The sequence below is a fragment of the Paroedura picta genome, chromosome 10 (assembly GCF_049243985.1).
Source record: "Paroedura picta isolate Pp20150507F chromosome 10, Ppicta_v3.0, whole genome shotgun sequence".
NCBI classification, from domain to species: Eukaryota; Metazoa; Chordata; class Lepidosauria; order Squamata; family Gekkonidae; genus Paroedura; species Paroedura picta.
Genome location: NC_135378.1, coordinates 39,500,362 through 39,516,584, shown reverse-complemented (window position 1 = coordinate 39,516,584; position 16,223 = coordinate 39,500,362). Strand labels below are relative to the sequence as shown.

General features: G+C 41.0%; 1 pseudogene; it reads right to left on the bottom strand.

The window, feature by feature from the left end:
* Positions 1–14,047: 14,047 nt before the first annotated feature.
* LOC143820089 (U6 spliceosomal RNA) lies at positions 14,048–14,118 on the bottom strand (annotated as a pseudogene).
* Positions 14,119–16,223: the final 2,105 nt, after the last annotated feature.

The following is a 16,223-nucleotide window of genomic DNA, read 5'->3' as shown; positions in this document are numbered from 1 at the left end:
TCCCTAGCATGCTTATTATAATTACTAGGGGCCAAGCCTGTTGCATTCAGGAATACAACAGATGCTGGATTAGGAGGGTGGAGTGGAAGAGCTCTGCAGATGGCTTCCCTTTCCCCCCAGGACCTGGAAAGGCTGCAGTCAGCTGTTATCGAACTCACCGGTAGGGGCAGCTCTCACGCAGCAGGGATCTTCAGCCTCCAAGCCTCACAGCAAAGTGGAAAGTGGAGGGGGTGGTCAGGAGTCAGGGACAGAAGGAGATTGGCTGGCTGCTGGACAGACAGGCAAGCTGGTTGGAGGAGGAGACACTCAAGGGCAGGACAGCTGCCCTGAGTGGGTGTTAAGAGCTGAGTGGCACTTAAGCCATGAAACACGTTCCTCCTCCAGGCCTTACTAAAAATATTAAGTGGAACAGATAAGCTATACCGATGTTTTCAAGGCTTTAGAAGCTGTTACAAGGTTCTGGAAATGCAAAAAGAACTCTGAAGCCTTGTGAAGCCTCCCAAAGTTCTAGCCAGCTAGGATTTGCTCCTCAAGAGAGCTGATTTGCTGTTTCCTCTGCTTCTGATTTCCCATTGAAGTATTCATCTTGGTCAAGCCTGTTTAGCTTCTAAGTTTTGACTATATTGGACTAAAGTTTGCCATTCTAGCTGCTACAGACCATAAGTGTAGATGTTTTAAAAGAGGTTAGATCAGGCTTTCTCAATCAGGGTTTCACGATGGCTGCAGAAGGGTTACAACAACTGGGTGGGAGTTAATAAATCTATATATTACCAGGTCATATGACCTTATATGGTCATGTTGAACTCTGCCCCCCCCCCATGACCAATGATGGTTCTGGAGGGAGTTGGGAAGGCCACAGCCACACAGATTCTTGCTGCCCATGACTTGTCAGATGTGGTAATGTCTAGAGTCCAGATAAGTAATAACTCTCATTTTAACTTGTGTGTGTGTGTGTGTGGGGGGGGATGGAGGTGCATAGGCTTGCCTTGGCCCTGTTTCTGCAGGTTTCCACTGCAGACTCCCCTTGGTGAAGAACAAACTGGAAGCCAGCCCAGAATACAGGTATGGTTCTATTCACAAATCATTTGAAAATATTTCTGTGCTGTTACTTCCTGTGCTGATGTCACATCCAGTGGGAGTGTTTGGGCAATGTCATTTCAGGTGACATGTGACTTCTGTGGCCATGGCAGGAAGGTGTGGCCTGCTGACATCACTCGAAGTTTCTCGAAGCCTGAAGAATTTTTCAGGGGTGGGGGGGGGTTCAATGGTAAAAGTGTTGAGAAAGGCTGCATTAGATAGATTGATGGAGGATAGGCCCAACAACAACCACTAACTGTGGTCAGCTAAGGAAACCTCCATTTACAGTGCTAGGAGGCAGCATCAGGAGAAGGCCTTGAGTCTTATGCCAAACTAGTTAGTCTGAACCAGCCAAGATCTTAGATTCTCTCTTTTTGTTTTCTTAATCAGTAAGTACACTTGGATTACTTTTTTAAAAGATTTCTACGCTTTGGTCATGAATATTTTCAATGACCTAATTGCCTGTACCACGAATACTATGAATGCAGCATAATTTCTATGATTTATGATGTAGCAACTTCACAGTGAGATCAGCTGGTTTATCTGATCTGTTTTCACCTATCTACGTATCTGTCAGACAAATTATTACTACAATGGTTCTTTGTATTACTTAATCATTGTTGTTCTCTTTCTTTAAAAGAAAGATGAACTCTCCCCTCTTACACTCTTTCCTGTTTCTCCAGGGCATTCACGGTAGCCTATGCAGTATCCTTCCACTTCATGCACACAACAATCTTGTCCCAAAGGTCACCTACAGTGCAAACCTAAATTGAATTATACCCTTCTATGCCCTTTGACTCCAAGGGCATTAGAAGGGTGTAACTTTGCTTAAGACAGTTAGTGCACAGAGAAAAATAAATTTGAATCAAATTCTCCCCAAACAATATCTAACACTACCTTCCCTGCACCTCTTCAGGTGCACAAATATCAATATCAACTTTGCACAGCTTAGTTTCCTTGGCGTTTGAAATCCAAATAGTCTGAGTCATTATTTGAATTAACAAAATTAAATTCTAGTCAATCTGAAGCTTCTCTTAGGCATACTGCATTAAACTGCTTGTTCCCAGTAGTTAACCTTATGCAGAAATAGCCTTGCATGCTAATTGCTGTTTTTCTAGTTAATTTTGTCTGCTTAAAATTAATTAAAACATGGGGCAGCTTATCATTTAGCTTTATTTACACACCAAATAATGTGCAATAAAATTAATGTCTGCTCTTTTGGAGACCTTGGTTAGAAGTATTTTCCATTCCCATCCCCCTGATTGATTTGCAGCTATTATATATAGGTCTTTTATTACTTTCCTAAATCATCATCACAAAATAGAATGGGAGCTCTGAGTTCTAAAGCCAGACGAACACATAAGAAGAGCCATAAGAACAGCATGCAAGATCAGACCAAAGACTGATCAAGTGCAACATTTTGCTCACACAGTAGCCAACCAGCCATCTCTAAGAAGCCCATAAACAGAATGACTAAAAGAGCATCCTCCATCCTTTGCTGCCCAGCAACAGCCACATGAATACTTCTGACCCCATTCTGCATTCTGGCCTGTCAAAAGTGGCTATACCACCATCGTACACTTAGAAATCGTGAATTAACCTAATTTGATGGTATGAAAGAATACCTCCGCCCAGCTGTGACTGGACTGGTCTTTCTGCTCCCAAATAAACTGCCACTAGTCATGTATATGCTTGCCAGATGAGATTCCTTTGGTGCAGATAGACATACAGATGATATATAGAGAAAAGCAGACAGATTGACTGACTGACAGACTGACAGATTTGCTTCTTTTATTTGCTGTCCAAAATTGCTCACCGCCAAAATAACAAAAATATTTGGGATTTTTCAGGACCACCAAATGCCTACATTTAGAATGCATTTAAGGGCTCTGAGTCCCTTTTAATGTCTTTGGAGTGAACTATACGCTTTGAGAAAACATTTAAAGGAACAGCGAGACCTTTACATGCCTTTTTTCCCATTTTCACCACCACTGTAGCTTGCAAAAGGTATTTAAATTTTAAAGGGATTGCATTCTCTTTAAAGTTTACATGCTCTCTCCCCTCCCTTGGAAACAATGGAGGATGGGGGCACATTCTTTGAGAGCTCATAAAATTGGATCTCCTAGTCCAATCTTCTCTTAACTTGGGGTTTGGAGGGGGAAGCACCAGAATCTATGCTGCAAATTTGGTGACTCTAAATACACAGCCCCCCCCTCCTAGATCCCCAGATATCCCCAGATCAATTCTCTATTATAACCTCTGAGAATCACTGACTACAATGGTCTCTATAGGTTATAATGGAGCCAAAGGAATTCAGTATTCCTAAATATTTACCAAATCAGAATACCATACCAATATTGGGGAGATTTCTGCACCCGTTAAATGTAGTGTCATGCCAGTCAGATGTCGGCATTATATTCTGGCCTCTTCACATGACATTGCTCACATCTAGTGTCTGGCCAGCTCGCTACATCCTCCATTTTAAAGCACTTCTTTGGGTATCACATAAAGTGGATTCACCATCCTAAAAAGTGCTAGCGACCAGAGAGCAACAAGCAGGCAACCAGCAGAAGGAAGGTATGGAGGCTCAAACATGCGAAAGTCATCTGTATTACCCTACCCCGCACCTGCCACCTTCTCCCAGGGATGGGAATTTCTTTTTTAAAATGTCTGGAGCAACAAATAGGTGGACATGCGTGTAGGCAATGCCGAGAAATAAAAGACATTGAATGGAAACAGACATGGTGGGGGAAAGGAAGGCAGCGGGTGTGTGAGCAATGAATATAGACAAATTAAAATTTGTTTGTGGAACAAAACGTGGCTCTCTAAAGTGGCATTCAGAAGCACTATACTTCTATGATTCCATGCATAGGCATTGCAACGGATACGTTTGAATTAAAGAAAATATTAGTGGGCATTTCAGGACCTTTAGAGCCTCTTGTGGCACAGAGTGGTAAGGCAGCAGAAATGTTGTCTGAAAGCTCTGCCCATGAGGCTGGGAGTTCAATCCCAGCAGCTGGCTCAAGGTTGACTCAGCCTTTCATCCTTCCGAGGTCGGTAAAATGAGTACCCAGCTTGCTGGGGGGTAAACGGTAATGACTGGGGAAGGCACTGGCAAACCACCCCGTATTGAGTCTGCTATGAAAACTCTAGAGGGCGTCACCCCAAGGGTCATACATGACTCGGTGCTTGCACAGGGGATACCTTTACCTTTACCTTTTACAGGACCTTTAGACTGCCTCAAAAAATGGAAGAAGGGGATCAGTTGCCTGGATTGATTGACAGGCAGGAGCGCAACGCGTATATGGAACGTTGCTCTCTTCCACCTTTTACAGCAGCAGATGAGGAGGGTAAGACACATGAAAAGATGGCAGAGAAAAGCAAGACAAGAAAAAAGATGAGGAGAGGCTGGGAGCCACAATATAATTTTGCAATTTGCCATTCCACAGGTATGATGCTATTTTAGCTAATGTGCGGAAATGCCATGGGATTTGGGAATATCAGAACATATCAATATTTTTCAGGTTCAATATACCCAAAACAAAAAAAAACACACACCAGCTTTTCTTAACACCCCTAGTTCATATGCCTGTGCTAAAACTACACTTCCATGTGAAATTGTCGTTGTCACTACCTTTTTTGTTATTTGCATTCTGGACTGAGACTTTATGTGTAGTTAGAAGAAGAGTTGGTTTTTATACCCCACTTTTCACTGCCTGAAGGAGTCTCAAAGCGGCTTACAGTCATCTTCCCTTCCTCTGCCCACAACAGACACCCTGTGAGGTAGGTGAGCTGAGAGATCTTCTAACAGGACTGCTCAGTCAGAAAAGCACTATCATGGCCGTAACAAGCCCAAGGTTACCCAGCTGGCAGTGGTTGTATTTCAAATGGGGTCTCCCTGGATTTTCTAAAACTGGATTTCTGGTGATTTTGCTGACCTGAAATGCATCTGCACAGACAAGCTGTGCTCTGTAGACAATTTAACAGTGCTATTGAAGCATCCCAGGGCTATTGTCCCTTTAAAAATTTTATTTTCCCTATCTAATTAGTTAGTTCCTGTTGTCTGGCAGCTGGCCATTTCTCTGGTGATAGTCATGAATGTGGTTAATTATTTGTGAGAAGTTTTTGTTTTTTTTTTACTTTGAAGCAAGCCAAGTCACTGATCTTTTTTTTTTCTTTTCTGCTTTGTAAAGATCCTTGTTTAGTAATGACATTATTACAATAATAGATAACAGCATTACAAATCTATGCCTACTGACTGGGTCGCTAGAAAGTAAAATAAAACTATTTAAGCCCTCCCTCAACAATGACTGATAATTAGGCAGGAATTCATGAGTGCCACATGAGGCATCACAAGCCAGAAAACAACAGCATTAGATGAATAACATATGGGCTCATAGAAAAAATGAAAGGCCTTTGCTGAAGAGCATGTACTTCGAAGCAGGAAAATTATCATCTTGCCCAGCATTTGCAAATGCTGGCAGGGGCTCATGGGAATTGTAGTCCATGGACATCTGGAGGGCCACAGTTTGCCCACCCCTGGGCAAGATGATGATTTTCCTGCTTCAAAGTACATGCTCTTCAGCAAAGGCCTTTCATTTTTATGCTGGCAGGGGCTCATGGGAATTGTAGTCCATGGACATCTGGAAGTCCACAGTTTGCCCACCCCTGATCTTGCTTTTGGGGATCAATATTGCACTATATTAGGGACTGTGTGGAACCCTCTTTTCAAATCCCCTCGTACCTTAATGTGAAAGAGGGATCCCTCACGGGAGGGGGGAAATTATCCTGTCTAACCAGGCCTAAATCAAACACTAAGAACCAAACTGTTACTATTGCCAAGCTTGTTAGATAACATTTTTGGTTATTAGTCCAACAATTTTACTACCAGAGGTAACTGGTCCTGTGACTCATTTGCCATCATGCTGATGCATTAAACCATTTTCTTTCCTGCGCCTTTTGATGTATTGATTTATATTTCAGCAATGTGTTGTCCTTAAACATGGGGATAGATAGCTTGTAATTGCTCAATGAGGTTATTATTTCTGTTAGATTGACCATAAGGCAATTGAGGGCTTGTCTCCGCCCCCCTCCCCCCTTTTGTTTTCTGACTTCTACATTGTGGATTGCAGTGCAGTTCTGAATAGAGCAACATCCTTCTAAGCTTACTGCCTTTAATGGAATTACAAGGGTGCAACTCTTCTCAGGGCTGCACTGTTAGTCTTGCAGGTATTGAGTTTCATTTCCTATGCTTCATAAATGAGGACAATTTGTACCGATGTTTTCCCCAATGTGCTTTCTAAGAAAGGAAATTGACATCATAATATCAAATACACTGGACACTTTCAACTTCTGGGTAAGTATTCAGTAGCATAACTGGTCCAGGAGAATCCACTCCTCTAGCATTACACAGATGTCCTGACCTCCTGCATTTGCACCTATTGTGAAAAATTGTGGTCACATTAATCTGTCCCCTGTGCTTCAACTCTCTGTTATTTCTTTTTAATGGTCTGGGTTTTTAAACCTGTAAGCCACCATGTGTGTTTATATTTAAACACGTGAACATTCTAATAAATAAATAACATCAAGTCTCTATTTAAATGGATCTGATATATTAAAAAAAAAACACCTTATCTGACTCCTTACCAAGACACTTAAATCCATTATGTTGCTCTGTGTTTCAGAGAACATCCATGTATTTTTTTTTTCAGGCCAGCCAATTGTTTGTTTCTTAACCACAGCATATTGGCAGAGACTAAATTTTGCATTGAAGCCTTCCTTTGTACTCATGTCCCATTCCCCACCCCCGGATATTTTGTTAGTTTGAAAGAGGTGGGGGGAGAAAAAGAGTCAATGCATACTTATCCTGTAGTGGGTTCTTTCTTATTCTTTTCTGTACCTCCTGCAATCTGGTGATTATGTGGCTGTTACATTTAGTTTTGTCAGTGTATTCTACATGGACAAGGACAGAAAGCTAAAGAAAAGGAAAACAGAAAGGGAACAGAGGGAATTCAATAGGGAATGAACTGGTAATTACTTGTTTATAGAAAAGAACTTGAAATTTATCTGTCTCATTTATTGTGAGGGAACTGCTATTCGAAAGGATTAGGATGCCATTAAGAGACCAAACACCAAGCCAATTTTGTGAACCTTAACTCTGGTGAAGGAGGAGGAAGTACTGCAGGGGCAGCAAAGTTTGCAACAAAATGTCTGAACTGACTTTGAACCATAGAGTAAGAATAACCACCCAGGGTACTTTCATAGGACTCTGGGTAATATATACATAACTTGGTACATCAGTTTCTGCTCCAGAGTGAATTCTGGTTGTATACTTGACTTAACTGGCTGTTTCAAGATGATGGGGTGGATTCTGATTAAATTTTCCACTAATGGAAGGTAATTCTGTCAGCAGAATAGAGCTTTCTCTCCACCCCCAAGTTTATGCTTCTCCTAGGATACAGTTGACCCCTCAGGAATGGCATGATGGGAAAATTAGGAGTGTGCAGCCGAAAGTGGGATTTAGTGGAAACATCCATTAGCTGAAAGTTTCATCTGGGTCCCATCCTATGATTTCAGGAAGGAGAGTATGTTGGTCTTCTTTCCATTACTTCAGGCATTCATTGCAGTGTCTCTGTGTTGTCTTACACCAAATGTAATATGGAAATTCTTAGAGTTAATCTACATGTTAGGACGCCATGTTCAGGACACCAAGATGCGACAGCAGATCAGTGCTGGAGTCATAACAGAGTCATAACAGAGTCATAACCTACCACTTGGATCCTCTGTACTGCATGGGGAGTGTCTCTGCCAAATCAGTGGCTAGTAGAAATACAAGGTAGTTGACAAGGGGGCTTTCTAGGTGAACAGCCATCTTCATCATCTAATGGTATATATACTTTTTCACCCAGCTAAAGATGCAGAAATGGGCTTCCACAGATGTATGCTCCCACTGGACTGGTATGTATGAATTCTACATCAATCTAAAGTGTCTGAATATCACAACTGAGTGAAAATCCTATTATTTAAAGCAGAATAAACTTTCTAATTCCAAAAGGCTGTCTCTTTCCATAACCATTTGCCTAATCTGAGGGTAGAAATATTTATAAAAGGACTGCTAATGCAGATCTCAAAAGATCAAGACCAACACCTTGTCAAGAAACACTGACACATCTCTATTAGTAATCCAGCTACTGTATTACAGTCCAGCAGAAGAATCCAGTTTTTAAAGGTAGATCCACCTGTAATGTATGGAAGTAATCAAACCTGGATTTTATAGTATGAATAACTGTTGCAAGTCTTTGTTTTCACACCCCACAATAAAAATAACAAGACACCACAGTCATAGAATCATAGGGTTGTAAGGCACCTCCATGGTCATCTAGTCCAACTCCCTGCACAATACAGGATTAAACTATGTCTATTTATTTAGGAATATATATACATAAATTTAAAAAATCTCCTAATTCAAGTGTTAATTACCACCAATGGGCAGCTTGTATTGGTTATTAATATGGTTGCCTGGTCTGTCCTGGCAACTGGTGAGGGATAATGAGTGACTTACCAGGAACAGCAGGGAGGCCCATCCAATGTACAATGGTGTGTCCACATCACTCCCTGCAAGACATGGAAGTGATGTCATGATGTCTGGGATGTTTGGGCAATGCTCTGGCATTTTGGCAAAAACTTTATGGTAAATTTGGCTTCTAGCAAGGAGCTTTTGCTGAAATACCAGAGCATCACCCTAATATCCTGGATGTGTTGACATTACTTCCAGGTCCCATGGGCAGTGATACAGACATACCTCTGCACGTTGGATGGATCTTTTTTGAGGTAAGTCCCCACCACCAGCAGCCAGCTGATTGGCAGAGGTGAAGTGGGGGCTGGTAGCAAGGGAATCTCCATTTCCACCCCGGGGGGGGAGGGTATGGCAACTTTAGTGGCCAGCCATCTGGATAACTCTACCTAGTTCCAAGTTAATGTATTTCTGTAGCCAACTTGGTTTATTCCAGCCTGTACAGAAAAATGTAGTAGGTGAAGTTAAGCCTCTTACCTTCACTATTGTGCCACTAAGCAACTAAAGGTTTGATGATGATGCTCAGCCTCAAAGGAGATCCTTCAAAAACAGCAACCACAGCTATACAAGTCAAGTAATAATAATATCAGTTCACTCTTAGAAGCTTCAGGGTGCTTGCCTATTGGATGTATCTATCCTCAGTTAAATCCTAACCAGTCCTTCTTGACCAGGACTAATGACTGATGGTCTCTTTTTAAGCAAATCTGAAGGAAAACACCATACCTAATCCCATCAGATGGGGTGAGTTAGTAACAGTGGCAAACGGTCTATACACCAGAGGCAAAGCAGACCTACATACCGGCCCAACATCTGCCACTATCTGGTTGGGCTGCACAACACAGTATGCCAAAAAGGTTGCATGTCAGAGGCACAGCAGGCTTACTCAGCTGTTCTACAGATACCACTATCTGGTTCAGTTGCAAGTGGCAATCAGCCCAGCCCTGCCCCCAAAGGAATTTGGTTTTCTACTCCAGTCTGGGAGTGGGGATAAAAAGGATGAAAAATGTCCATTACTTCTATATGGGACAATGAGAAAAAGGCCACAGTAACAGAAGCAGCAGAAATTTGGGAAAGGAACCTAGTGCTATGGGCACTGTGTAATGGTAGGAGCATACCAAGGCTGCAAACTTGTTCTTTAAAAGACAGTTTAACATGCAGAGTAGGCCAGTTTTTGGCTCATTGCAATCTTGTCTACCGTTATATGTAATTTTGTAAAATTTACTGTTTGCACTCTGGGATTCATTTCTCAGAACCCATGGCATTAAATGCGTAGCTATGATCATTTCTTCAGAGAGCTATACTTTGTGAGATAGATAAGATGGTCAAGCTATTACCAGATTGCAAGTAAAGGATTACAATGCAGAATGCTTCCCCATGTTTAACATCCATCCACACATGCAACACTAGTAATTCAGGCTTTGCGTTTGATAAGTGGATTTTTAGGTATTGAGAGTGATATATTTTTATTCTTTTTAAAATACAGAGTAGCAGTTTTATTTCTTGGTTGATTGATTTATACTCCACCCTTTCCTGGAGGCTCAGGGTAGCTTACAATTGATAAAAATACAAAAGGATCAAATATTAAATATTAAACTATTTTTAATTAAATTAATTTTCAATACTGAATAATTATAACAAGTTAATTCTAGTCACCTGTCTCCAAGTGAAAAAAGGGGGAAGAATAATAAAAGTTGTTCAAATTAAGTTTAGCTGGATGGGTTATAGGCAAGGAGGCCAGCAAAACAGAAAGTTGTTTCTATTTCTATGCCTCAACCATAGATTGGCCTTTTGGAACAACTCTGTCTTGCAGGTCCTGCAGAATGGTTTGATATATTGTAGGTCCCTAATCTCATCTGGCATAGTGCTCCATTAAGCTAGGGCCAGAGCCAAGAAGGCCAGTATAACTTCCTTGGAGCTGGAAATCCTAAACAGATGTTGTTCATTAGAACAAAACATTATTTGGGGTACATAATGGAAGAGGCAGACCCATAGATACAAAGGTCCCAGACTGTTTAGGGCTTTGAAGGATGCTTTAGGATGCTTCGGGCTGATCCTGCGTTGAGCATGGGGTTGGACTAGATGGCCTGTATGGCCCCTTCAAACACTATGATTCTATGATTTTATAACCAGAAACTTCAATCTGATCTGGCTCTCAGTTTGGATCCAATGCAGCTAGGAGAGCACAGATCGTATAAGGACCCATGCAGTTGCATTTCGGACCAGTTGAAACTCCTGGGAGGCCAGCCTAGAGTGATTTGTAGCTGTCATGTTTAAATGGCTGTGTCAGCTGTTAGGTTTAAATGGCTACAAGCCATTGAACATATCTGTTTCACTACAACTTTGAAGCAGGGGGAGGCAAAATGGCTGGGTTAAATGGCTACTAGCCATTTTACCCTTCCTGGGTAATCCCAGCTCACTTTGGTTCAGGATTCCATTCTGTAACTGCCCCAAACCAGAATTGTTAGGTTCATGTCCATTCCTATTAATAACCCCACATCTGTATATTTTATCGTCTGCACTTAAAGATGTTTTCCATATTTCCATATACAGCATATTCATACAAAATTATCATTCACTTATTATGCCTATCACATGCCAACTGTACTGAAGAACTTCAGTCTATGTTATAAAGCATACAATAGGTTATTAAAATCAAGGCACTATTATTTTAAAAATAGGATTACCTGTCACTTGCACACATAATAATTTTATCTTGATTACACTAGAGCGTATAAACACAGACTTCCCTCTGAGAATAGTACAAGTGTTCATAATCAGATATGTTATTAGATTGAATTATATTTTCACACTGACAACTTTACAGTTAGCTGTCTCTCAGTGTCTTTCATTTTTAAACACCAATTCTCAAGAAGTAATTATAATTCTCACTGGGCTAAAACATGACATTTCCTACTCAACAGAACAGGGGGTGTGGTGAAGAAATTATTAAGAATAATGTAAATCCTTTTTATTTGCATGTAAAAAAGAAGCATTCAATTTTTAGAATGACTTTAGGCATTCTATTATTTTAAAGAATTCAAAATGCTAATAAATATGTGTGTTCATAATATTCTGGGGATATCCTTGATTTGTAGTGCAATAATCCAGCCGAGATTCTTTTAAAAGTGCATCCCTAATGTTCAGATTTCATAGCTATGGATAAAAACCAAGATGGTGGACTGAGTAGAAATATAGGAATTGAGCTCCATAACTTACTGCTAATATACCACTAGAAATTTAGGAAATGCCCCTGAACTTGATTAGCCAAGCTCAGATTGACATACCATCCCTTCCCTGTATAAGCAGAAAGCAGATTTACACTTGTTCAAGGAGACTTATAGATCAGATTGGATCCCAGAATGCTCTGTGGAATCCAACCCCCACCCCAGCAACCCAGCTGATGAGCTGGTAGACAATTGGCATGTCCAACTCTGATGCTATTTGACAAGATTGCTCCCCAATGCCCCTTCATCTCCCATCTGAAGTCAGCTAGCTGGCATACACAAGAGCTGTGAAATCAGAAACAGAAGCCCAGGTGGCTAGAGTGAGTCTGGTGGAAAACTCATTGTGAAACAGCAAGAACATGGTATAAGATGCTCATGAGATGGCAGTGAAAGCCACTAAGGAGTAATTCTATAGGGCCACTATTGCCTCCATGAGCTTGCACCCTGCACAATTATTTAAAACTATTATTAACATCCTTAGGATTGTCCCAAAACAAATTGGATATTAGCTGTGAAACTTTTGTGAGTTATTTTGCAGAGAAAATCTTGTTGCTCCACCAGGACTTTCCTACTAGGTTTGATGCAGAATGAAAGTGGATCACCTAGTTCCCCCCAAAGTATCATTGTCTACTTTCCTATAAAGCTAACTCCACTTGAAATTATGGGCCATATGCCTTCAAATTCGTAGGACCTTCTTGGCAAATACTGATTTTTATTTACCGATCACTTCAGTTCCTATGTTTCTCCAGCCATTTACTTGTTCACCAGTTACAGTTTCAAGCTGTAAATATTCTTTATTTAGATCTTCCTGCACTTTCCAGACTTGCAGGACCCATGCTGGTCTTTCTGTCTGCATCCCAGAATACAAACAGTTGCTGGTAAGGGTTGGCGAAAGCCCATAGCCCAGGCAAGACATATCCACACTACTCTACCCCAAACTCAGTCTGCAAGGCTCTACCAGTGTCCTGCCACCAGGACTCCTCAGGTATGCACCCGAGCTGCGCTGCCATCCCTGCCCTCCCCAACAGCTTCCCTCTCCCCTCTGGCAGCGGCCCGCCTCCAGCGCCCATGGCCACACGAGCCCCTCGCCACAGGCTGGGGAGGGAGGGCCGGCTGCCCCAGCCCCTTCCAGCCCCCTGCTAGCGCCCTTTGCATTTCGAAGTGCAATGAGCTATATTTCTAGTTTTATATATAAGAAGATATATCTAAAATAGATACAGAAATGAATAACTTTTGGAGTTATACCTAAAAAGTATGCATACAGAAAGAATCTGATCCATAGGATCAAAAACTGATAGTCTGCTAATTATGGCTAGAAATATAGTTACAAGAAGTCTATATCAATCTACTGTGTCCATCACTGAAATGTTGCCCTGTGCAAATAAAATTGATATATTCAGTCAGGCAATGCTATTTCAAATTCATGGTGCAATGTCTCCATCCATTCCAGATGGTTACATGCAAGAAACAGAGACAATCTTGAAATTCTTTACACACTTATGATCTGATTTTTAAGAAGAAACGTATCCACTTGATTCCACTGGGCTGCACAAAGATGTGGTGTCATGCATATGATATGCTGCAGATGCTGACAGTCTGAATTCACCTTAACATGAATTTAAACTCTGTAGTACTGTAGGTTAAACTCAAATTACCACTGAACTGGAATAGCCTAGTTCATAAATTCAGTTTCAGAAACATTATTTTGTCCACGTTTAGTTCACTTCTGGCACAAAGTCTCTTCTCTGGAGAAAAATTTCCCTTCTGCTTTCTTTTTGTAAATGAAGGCTGAATAATTAAAATTGCCATCTTTTGAAGGAGCTTACATGATGAATCACTCTTGGATTTAATCATGGTGTTAATCGAGCTAGCATCAAGGGACGTAAGAGAGCATTCCTAAGGTCTACTCAAAAGTAGTCCCATTTTAACCAATGGGCCCCAGGAAAGTGTTTCGTTTATAGGATTGGAGATTTGTGGGACTCAGAGAGAATAAGAAGCAATGCTGTGGAAGGAAAACAAACAGAGACTTGTTTGGGGGGTGAAACATGGCCACAGCTTTATTGAATATTCAAAGGAACATGGGTATATATCCAACATTGGACAACCTGCATACCTCACAGAACTGTACCTCCAGCCCACCTCCTGGGGAAAGAACCACCAAGTGGCAAGACTTCTTGCACAGGGACAATGTTAATCTTCTCTGGATCGTTCCAATTTTAGTATATGTGCTGCTAAATTGAGCACAGAAAATGGCAAGACTAAAGATCCATGTGGGCATCAGCTACTGCATGGTTTTCTTGCCAGCTGGTGGTAGGAGCCAGCCAGTAGCCCCTGACTAGGTATTTGGTTGGGTGGCTCCACCTCCAAGAACTCTTAAAGAAGCCCCCAAAACCAGGAGAGGCAGATATGCAGGCACTTCTTCCCCTGCAAAGGATCCATCCCACTGCTCAAAACTTCCCAAGTTGTGACAAGAAGACCTAGGCAACTGTAAACAAACAAACAAAAAATAACAACTGCAATGCAAATTCAGAGGAAGGAGGGTGAATAAGCCAACAAGAAAGAACTGAGGAAAGGCACACCATGGTGAGGGGTTTAAATAGCTCCCTGGAACTTCCAAGACCCACGCCTCAGACCTGCCCAGGCTAACTTAGCTGACCAGCCCAGTCTGCAACTGATCTCACTCCTTGAGAGCCTGGAGGGAACATAAGGCTGCCAGACTCTTTCTTTTTGCCCTACCTTCCTCCCGATTCACAAAGATGGCACAAGGTAAATCTAGGTTGTGTTTTTGATGGCATATAAGAATATGAGATTAATCTCAGATCACATCTGTGGGAATTCTGGGATCTCCAGTTACCTGGGTTTGCTGAGTGTTAATTCTGAATATGTGATCCTGTAAGGTTTCTGATCTACAAGAAGCAATGAGTACAGTTTCTTGTCCTGTAAAAATATTCCAAATCAGTTCTCAGCCATTAAGGGATTTTTTACATTACAAAATATATTTCATTGAGAAATAAAAGGGAAAAAATAAATAGTAAACAAACAAAAAACCACAACAGCATATGCTCTGCTATTTAATAAGAAAACAATCCCTTCAAGGCATTTATGAGAACGAATTGTCAGTGTGGTATAGTGGTTAAAGTGTCAGACCTGGATTTGGACAACCTTAAGTTAGAATCCCTTCTCTGCCATGGATGCTTGTTGAGTGACGTTGGGCCAGTCACATACTTTCATCCTAACCTACTTCTCAAGGCTGTTGTAAAGATAAAATAGATGAGAGGAGAATGAGGTACACTAATTTGGGTCCTTGCTGTTGAGAAAGGTGGAATACAAATACAGTAAATAAATATGTAAGAAAACTCTTCAAAGCTAAATCACTTGTGTGCTGGAAGAAGTTTTCATTTAAAAAGGTAATTCTAAAAAAAATGCATCCCATGGGTTCCTAGTACTTCTCTAGCACAATAAAACTTGAGTAGCAGAAGGGAACAAATTTATCCACCAAAAACAATCACTCTCCCAGAATTTTGTTTGTTTGTTTGCCTGCTTGCTTTTCTTTATGCATTCTGGAAATACCTTGGTGTTATCATAGCATGACTCACAATGGATGGTGGTTTTCTGAGGAGCACAGCTGGCTAGCAAATTGCAGTTGGTTCAAGATGCTCTATGCATTTGTATGTTTTCTAACAAGTCATTGTACTTTGTGGAGTATTTTATGAAGAATAAAGTAATGAATGCAAATTACACTATTTTTTACAAAAAAATCTTCATTTATAATCATTTGAAACTCTTTGTGTGTACCAACACAATATTCAGAAGATTTTGCAAGTCATCTTGTGTTTGCCAAGGCAGGGTATGAACATTTTTAAATGAATAAATGACCAGTGAAGACACAATCCACTTCTCACAGTGCATGTGGAGAATTTGCATCTATCATTCCAATGATTCACAATAGGAGCATCCTTTAAACTTCTAATGTCCCAACAAGTGAAATGTACAACAATACAATTTACCACAAAATATCCCTTTAAAAAGCCAGAAGTTATTCAAAGACTGTTAAAAAGAACTACTTTTTTTTGCCATCAAGTCACTGCTGACTTAACAGCTTCTGGTTTTCAAGGAAAGAAGGATGGTCTGCCATTGCTTGCCTCTGTGTAACAACCATCTAACAAATAACCAGGTCCTATCCTGCTAAGTTTCCAAGATCCCTTGAGATCACAGACTAGTCTGGGCCAATCAGGTCAGGAATGGAAAGGAAAAAAACATAGAAATGTACTCCCTATCGGATATATCAATTCACAAGATGTGCTGCATTTCCTCATATACATCATAAGCCTTTCTCCTCTTGCACTCAA